We start from the raw sequence: 8976 nt of genomic DNA, 5'->3' as shown, positions 1-8976 counted from the left end.
TGCCATGAAGTGATGGGACCAGATGCCATGATCTTAGTTTTCTGAATGTTGAGCTTTAAGCCAACTTTTTCATTCTCCTCTTTCACTCTCATCAAGAGGCTTTTGAGTTCCTCTTCACTTTCTGCCATAAGGGTGGTGTCATCTGCATATCGGAGGCTATTGATATTTCTCCCGGCAATCTTGATTCCAGCTTGTGCTTCATCCAGCCCAGCGTTTCTCATGATGTACTCTGCATAGAAGTTAAATAAGCAGGGTGACAATATACAGCCTTGACGTACTCCTTTTCCTATTTGGAACCAGTCTGTTGTTCCATGTCCAGTTCTAACTGTTGCTTCCTGACCTGCATATAGATTTCTCAAGAGGCAGGTCAGGAGGTCTGGTATTCCCATCTCTTTCAGAGTTTTCCACAGTTTCTTGTGATCCACACAGTCAAGGGCTTTGGTATAGTCAATAAAGCAGAAATAGATGTTTTTCTGGAACTCTCTTGCTTTTTCCATGATCCAGCAGATGTTGGCAATTTGATCTCTGGTTCCTCTGCCTTTTCTAAAACCAGCTATATTACTCAGCCATAAAAAGGAATGAAATTGGGTCATTTGTGGAGATGTGGATGGACCTAGAGACTGTCAGACAGAGTGAAGTTTAAGTCAGAAAGAGAAAAACAAATATTGTACATAGACGCACACATGTGGAATCTGAAAAAACTGATATAGATGATCTTATTTACAAAGCAGAAATAGAGATATGGATGTAGAGAACAAATGTATGGATACCAAGGGGAAAAGGGAAGTGGGATGAATTGAGAGATAGGGGTTGACACGTATACACTCTTGATACTACGTATAAAAGAGATTAGTAAAAGAACCTATTGTACAGCACAGAGAACTCTACTCAGTGCTCTGTGGTGACTTAAATGGGAAGGAAATCCAAAAAGAGGGAATATATGTATACATATAGCTGATCCAGTCTGCTGTACAGTAGAAACTAATACAATATTGTAAAGCAACTATAGTCCAATAAATTTTTTAAAGTATAATGAATACCTTATACTGAAATATGTATTCAGTTCAGTTCAGTCGCTCAGTCATGTCCAACTCTTTGCAACCCCATGGACTGCAGCACTCCAGGCTTCCCTGTCTGTCACCAACTCCCAGAGCTTGCTCAAACTCATGTCCATCGAGTTGGTGATGCCATCCAACCATCTCATCCTGTCGTCCCCTTCTCCTCCTGCCTTCAATCCTTCTCAGCATCAGGGTCTTTTACAATATGTCAGTTCTTCACATCAGGTGGGCAAAGTATTGAAGCTTCAGCTTCAGCATCAGTCCTTCCAATGAATATTCAGGACTGATTTCCTTTAGCATTGACTGGTTTGATCTCCTTGCTGTCCAAGGGACTCTGAAGAGTCTTCTCTAACACCACAGTTCAAAACCATCAATTCTATGGCACTTAGCCACCAGGAAGGCCCAAGGGCTTATTATATTCCCTAAACTGTTAAAGGCTTAGTACACATTACCTCATTACTTTTTCTATCAATTCTATAAGAAAGGTCAGAGATATACTCCTCTTCATATGACCAAACTGAAAGGATAAATGCTTGAAGTTCTATGTCTAAGGAAGTTCCTTTCATTATTATTTGTATGTTTTTCTTAGGAACTAGCCTAAATGTCTGGAGAAGGAAATGGCAACCTACTCCAGTGTTCTTGCCTAGAGAATCCCAGGGACGGGGGAGCCTGGTGTGCTGCTGTCTATGGGGTTGCACAGAGTCGGACACGACTGAAGTGACTTAGCAGCAGCAGCAGCAGCCTAAATGTCAAGGAAAAGAGACATATAAATATGTTAGATGTATCTGTTCAATGGAATATTTTGCAACTAAAACAAATTAAGACCTTGTAAATCCCCACCACCCCTGCCCCTGAGTTTCTACTTTTTATTCTCTCCAGTATCATATCAAATCCAAGAGAAGTAGGAGGGGGAAGAGTATTGACTTAAGAAAGACAGCAGATAAAAATGTGGTTAATTTTATCATGTGGGCATATATAGATATATCCTACAATTTGATTTGATATTATTAAATTTTTTGTTACATAGGGTGTGTTTTGTTATGATGATATCTGTGTGTCAAAGGGGAATTCCACAGGCCATGGCTGAGTTCTGTGGTTTCTCTTCTCCATAGCCCTACTGCCTTGTAACACACCATGTGATTTTGTTATTTTTTGTCATTTGCTTGTTGACTATCTCCCTCTGAAAGAATTTCAATTCCTAGAAGGAAGGGATCTTGGTCACTTTAATTCAGTGATGTATCATCCCAGGAACTAGAACAGTGCCTGCCAGAGAGTAGTGAAAGTGAAAGTCGCTCAGTCTTGTCTGACTCTTTTCGACTCCATGTATTATACAGTCCATGGAATTCTCCAGGCCAGAATACTGGGGTGGATTGCCTTTCCTTTCTCCAGGGGGTCTTCCCAACCCAAGGATCGAACCCAGGTCTCCCACATTGCAAGTGGATTCTTTACCATCTGAGCCACCAGAGAAGCCTAATAATACTGGAGTGGGTAGCCTATCCCTTCTCTAGCGGATCTTCCCGACCCAGGAATCGAACCAGGGTCTTCTGCATTGCAGGCCGATTCTTACCAAGCGCTTGATAAATATGTGTTGAATGAACAGAGTGGAGCAATGGGCTGAGCCGGTGCTGCTGAGGGTTTAACCTGATGGATGCAGAGAAGTGGTCACTGACTTTTGCAGAAGGTACTCCATTGGTGACCCTGCTAAGAGCTCTTTTGGCAGAATTGATGGAGAGGAGAAGGAGGTTGTCCAAGAGAAAAGGAAGAAGGGATGTGGGCAATTTCAAATAGAAACAGTGCATAATTACTTCCAGGAGTTGGAAAGTACGTTAACTGGGAAATTGTGGCCTTTTAGATCCAAATTAAGACAATCTGCCATGGAGCTTGGCATTTATAAAGGCAGGCATGTTTCAGTAAAAACTACATTTTATTGTGATTCACATATACTGTGGTTTTTGTTTTTGGGGGGTTTTTTGTTTGTTTTTTTAACAAATCAAAGTTTTATGGCAACCCTGAATCAAGCAAGTCTACTGGCACTGTTTTCCCCACGGCATTTGATCTGTACCACGTTTTGGTGATGCTCATAGTATTTCAAGCTTTTTTGTCGTTATTTTATTTGTTATGGTGATCTGTGATCACTGATCTTTGCTGTTACTATTGTCATTGTTTGGGGTTGGTCCGAACTGCTCCCATATAAGACAGTGAACTAAGTGGATCAAATGTATATGTTTGGACTGCTCTACTGACAGGCTGATACCTTATCTCTCTCCTTCTCCTCGGGCCTCCCATTCTGAGACACAGCATTATTGATGTTAGGCCAGTTAATAGCAATGGCCTGTCATGGCCTGTAAGTGTTCAAGTGAAAGGAAGAGCTGCAATTCTCTCAGTTTAAACAAAGCTTAGTGAGGAAGACATGTCAAAAGCTGAGATAGGCTAAAGCTAGGTCTCTTGAGCCAAACAGCCAAGTTGTGAAGGAAAAGGAAAACTTCTTAAGGAAGTTAAAAGTGCTACTTCAGTAAACACATGAACAATAAAAAGCCAAACAGCATTATTTGCTGATATGGAGACATTTTACTGCCTAAAATAGAAAATCAAAGCAGCCACAACATTCTCTTAAGCCAAAGCCTAGTCCAGAAAAAGGCCCTAATTCTCTTCCATTCTGTGAAGGTTGAGAGAGGTGAGGAAACTGCAGAAGAAAAGTCTGAAGCTAACAGGGGTTGATTCAGGAGATTTAAGGAAAGAAGCATCTCTATAACATAAAAGTACAAAATAAAGCAGATCTAGCTAAGGTCTCGGAGAAAGCAATGGCACCCCACTCCCGTACTCTTGCCTGGGAAATCCCATGGACGCAGGAGCCTAGTGGGCTGCTGTCTATGGGGTTGCACAGAGTCGGACACGACTGAAGCGACTTAGCAGCAGCAGCAGCTAAGATCTGATAGAAGATCTAGCTAAGATCATTAATGAAGGTGGCTACACTAAACAGTGATTTTCAGTGTAGACAAAATAGCCTTCTATTGAAGGAAGATGCCATCCAGGACATTCACAGATGGAGAGAAGTCAATGCCTGGTTTCAAAGCTTCAAAGGACAGGCTGTATTTTTAGGAATTCATGCCTGAATTCATGCCACTGGTGACTTTTGGTTGAAGTTAGTGCTCATTTATCGTTCCAGAAATACTAGGGATTTTTCTTAAGAATTTCCATAAGAATTCTTAAGAATCCATAATAATTGTGTACTATGCCTGTGCTCTATAAATGGAACAATAAATCATCAAAGCAGCACATCTGTTTGCAACATGGTTTATTTTAAGAACATTCGTGATTCATGGGAAGAGGTCAAATTATCAACCTTAATAGAAGTTTGGAAGAAATTGATTCCAACCCTCATGGATGATTTTGAGGAAAGCTTCAGTGGAGGAGGTGACTACAGATGTGGAGAAATAGCAAGAGAACTAGAATTGGAAGTGGAGCCTGAAGATGTGACTGAACTGCTGCAATCTCATGATAATAACCAACAAGGACCTAGTGTATAGCACGGGGAACACTGCTCAATACTTTGTAACAGACTAAATGGGAAAAGAATTTGAGAAAGAATAGATGCATGTATATGTATAGCTGAATCACTTTGCTATACACCTGAAACTAACACAATATTGTTAATCAACTATGTGCTGCTGTGCTTAAGCGGTCAGTCATGTCCAACTCTTTGTGACCCCATGGACTGCAGCCCCCCAGGCTCCTCTGTCCATGGGATTCTCCAGGCAAGAATACTGGAGTGGGTTGCCATTCCCTTCTCTAGGGAATCTTCCCAATCCAGGGATCAAACCCAGGTCTCCCGCATTTCAGGTGGATTTTTACTCTCTGAGCTACCACTATTCCCAATATAAAATAAAAAGGTAAAAAAAACAAAACAAAACAAAACACCTGAATGGATAAGGAGTTGCTTCTTATGAATGAACAAAGAAAATGGTTTCTTGAGATGTAATCTGCTCTTGGTAAAGATGGTGTGAAGATAGTTGAAATGATAACAAAGGATGTAGAATATTGCCTAACTTTAGTTAATAAAGTTGCAGCAGAGTCTGAGAGAATTGATTCCAGTTTCGAAAGAAATTCTACGGTGAATAAAATGCTATCAGCCCTGCATACTACAGAGAAGTCATTTGTGAAAAGAAGAGTCCATCAGTATAGCAAACTTCACTGTTGTCTTATTTTAAAAAATGCCACAGCCAACCCAACCTCAGCAACCACTGCCATGATCAGTCATGAGCCATCATCATCAGGTAGAGATCCTCTAACAGCAAAACAGTATGACTTGCTGAAGGCTCAGGTGATGGCTAGCACTTTTTTTTTTTTAGCAGTAATGTAGTTTTAAATAAAGGTATGTACACTTTTTTAGACATAATACTATTTCACATTTAATAGAGTATAAAATAGTATAGACATAACTTTTATCTGCACTGGGAAATTAAAAAAACTATGTAACTAGCTTGAATGACTGTAGGTTAGGAGTCTTCTCACAGGTTTTCCAGCCTCTAGCTCTGTTCACCTCTGTTCAGTTATTTATATTATGGCCTGAGTGATCCTTGCAAAAAGGAGACGTGATCATGATGTTCCCCTGTTTATAACTAGTCACTGTTTCCCCACTGCCTTCAGATTAAAGTCTAAATTCTTCCACTTTGCATAGAAGACCTATCATTCCCTGGCTCCTGACTACCCTCTGTGAAGACAATGACAGTGGGAGGGATAAAAACAATAAAAGTTTAAAAACTGGAAAAAAAAAAAAGCGAACAACAAACTACTTATTTGGTAGGCCAGGGATAAATACTTGTTATGGTCATGAATTAAGTTGAAAATTAAAAGGCAAGAAGTTGTTTATATTAGACAAAAACACATGGAAATATGTATAATAAAGATTTCACCTAAATTGATGATAGAAAAGAACATTAGCAAAAAATTATTAAGCATAAATTAAGGCATGGGATGGTGTCCAGAGGTGGGAACATTATCTGTAAATCTAAGTTCAAAAAATAGGGAATCCAGCCACTGCCCAAAGTTGAAACAATTGGAACAAAAAAAAAAAAAAAAAAGGAAAATATTTAGTAGATTTGAATCAAACTGAATTATAAAAATTCATGTGTCTATATAAAGATCAAGATAGAAAGAACTCATAAGTCACCATTAAGATGGCTTGTAAATTGACTTTTTACTTTGACAATTGGTAGCTAAAGAGAAACAGTAAGCATTTATACACTCTTCCTATAAGCAATAGATCAACTGGGGCTATTTGGCTATGTAGTCAATAAGGGAAAGTGCTTGAGCTTCCCTGATGGCTTAGACTGTAAAGAATCCGCCTGCAATGCGGGAGACCTGGGTTCGATACCTGGGTTGGGAAGATCCCCTGGAGGAGAGCATGGCAACCCACTCCAGTATTCTTGCCTGGAGAATCCCATGGACAGTGAAGACTGGCGGGCTATGGTCCGTGGGGTCGCAAAGAGTTGGACATGACTGGGCGACTAAGTTGCTTGCAATTCCAAGACCCTTTACTACAGCGAGCTAGATGGGTTTGGAGAGAATGTATTTCAAGTACTTCTGCTCCCTCTAGAGGAGAAATGTAAATAAATCAGGTCTGTCAGATTTTGTTAAGAGTTTTGAAGTTAAATTTTTGTGTCATTTAAAAGAACTCATTTGGAAGTAGTGAGGAAAATCTAGCTTTAATTAATTATAATTTTTTAATTTAAAAGTAATAATTTTCCATAATCATATCACTTTAATATGACTCCTGTTTCTAATCTGAAATATGTCCTTCCAGTTTAGTCTGCTGTGCAGTATTACACGGGGCTTCCCAGGTGGCGCTAGTGGTAAAGAACCCACCTGCCAATACAGGAGACATAAGACACAGGATCGACCCTGGGTTGGGAAGATCCCTTGGAGGAGGGCATGGCAACACACTCCAGTATTCTTGTCTGGAGAATTCCACGGACAGAGGATCCTGGGGAGCTACAGTCCATGGGTCACAAAGAGTCAGACACGAATAATAGAGATTATTAACCCTTGGAGATTTTTTCCCCAGGACTGTCTACTCTCTTATTTTAACTTTTTTTTTTTTTACATAGAGAGCTGCATATAAACTGTAACTGTAAATACTTTACAAAGCCAAACACATACCTTGGGTTTTAATTTGGTCATATGATGGCCATTGGAGATAATAAAAAGATAAGACATGCTTGGTTTTCTCTAAAGACTAATTAGGGCTTAGATTAGTGTGTTCCAAATTGTTAAACAGTTATCCTACATTCTATTTTGATTAATCTTTCTCTTCCTCATTGATTTGAGATGCATTCTTTGTCATGTATATAGTAAGATCTATTTTTGGGGTTTTCATTAATTGAGGGTTTTCTTTGTCATACATCACATTGTTTTAATTACCATATCTTTATATGATTAAAATAGAATAGAATTGATCCTCTCACAACTAATTTTTGTTCAGTACTTTCTTCCTTTTTTATTCTCCAAGTGAACTTTACGATCATTTTGTCAATGTGGGCAAAAATTACTGTTCTTTTAAAGAAGTAATTCAGAGCAGTAGACATTTTGATTAAACCTATAAATTAGTTCTTTTCATATTCAGTCTTTCTAACTAGGAATATAACTAGGAAAATTAACTGGTCACTTTTCCAAGTCTTACTTTATATTTTTAATATAATATGCATTTTTTTCTTCATAACATTACTATGTACCTTGTTAAGACTATTCCCAGGCTGTATGCATGTTATTGCAAACAGGACCTTTATTTGGCTTGTTTTTGTAGAGCTTCTGGTACATAAAAATGTTGTTGACTTATATTGCTTTTATTTTAAGCCATACTTGTAAACTTTTATTCATTTTAATAGTTTATCGGATTATTCTTTTATATTTTATGTATATACAATATCAGTTTAGAATGATGCTTCTCTTTCATCTTAGAAAAGTTGTGTGTAGAAAAGAGCTAACAAAACAGGCCTGAGCCTGCTATTATTACACAGACCTGCTTGCATAGCTGGCCCTTGGCTGGTTTCTGGAAACTTGGACTTTGGGAGGGTTTCCATCATTCTCTAAGTGATAAGGGTGGTATAATATTTTTAGACTGTGCAAAAATATGGCTTCCTGAGGAGACCAGGAAAGCCGTTTTGCACCCGGCAGAATCAAAGTATAGATTATTTTACTTCAGAGTTCCTTCAGTATATTTTGGGAAATTGTGGATCATCATGTTCCCATGCATGCATTACCTGAAGAGATCCAAAAGATCTTGTCTTTAAGATATCTAGGCTCGATGTTTTAAAGCAGAGACATGGGAGAGAACAAGATGGCAAAGGAGTAGGTGGATGTGGAGTACATCTTTCTCCATGGATACATCAGGAATACACTTTCAGACACAGAAGTGCATGCAGAACACCAGCTGAGAGCAGACAGGAGAACCTGACCCATGGAAAAGAATATATAGAACCACGCAAAACTCGGTAGAAAAAAGCAACTAGGGGGAAAAACAGGAGTGTTAGTAGGACCGGACCTGCCCTGGACGGGTGGGGAACTGAAGCAGGGGTCCAATCCCCACATGGGGCAATTGTCTGAGTCAAAGGAGAAACATTTAAGGCTGAGAGTGAAACAGCTCATCTGTGGCAGCCTAAATGGAATGAGAATCAGACAGTCCTTGCAGCAGCCATACATTCACCGGGGTGAGGTGGGGCAGGGGGATGTGGGTCTCCTGGAAGGGGCAGTGGCTGGGAGTTGGAGTTTAGGAATTGTGGAGCAATTCCTGGGTGAGGGCTGCTGTTGAACGCAGCGGGACAGATCAAGGGGATGTGAGGGAGGAAATCGTCTTGGGAAATGGCAGTGGAGGAAAACCAGGCAGCCATGGAAGCAAGGAGATACTGCTGAGTCACACGTA

This window comes from Bison bison, unplaced genomic scaffold (assembly GCF_000754665.1).
Source record: "Bison bison bison isolate TAMUID 2011002044 unplaced genomic scaffold, Bison_UMD1.0 scf7180017864034, whole genome shotgun sequence".
NCBI lineage: Eukaryota > Metazoa > Chordata > Mammalia > Artiodactyla > Bovidae > Bison > Bison bison.
Note: the sequence above shows the minus strand (reverse complement) of the source record.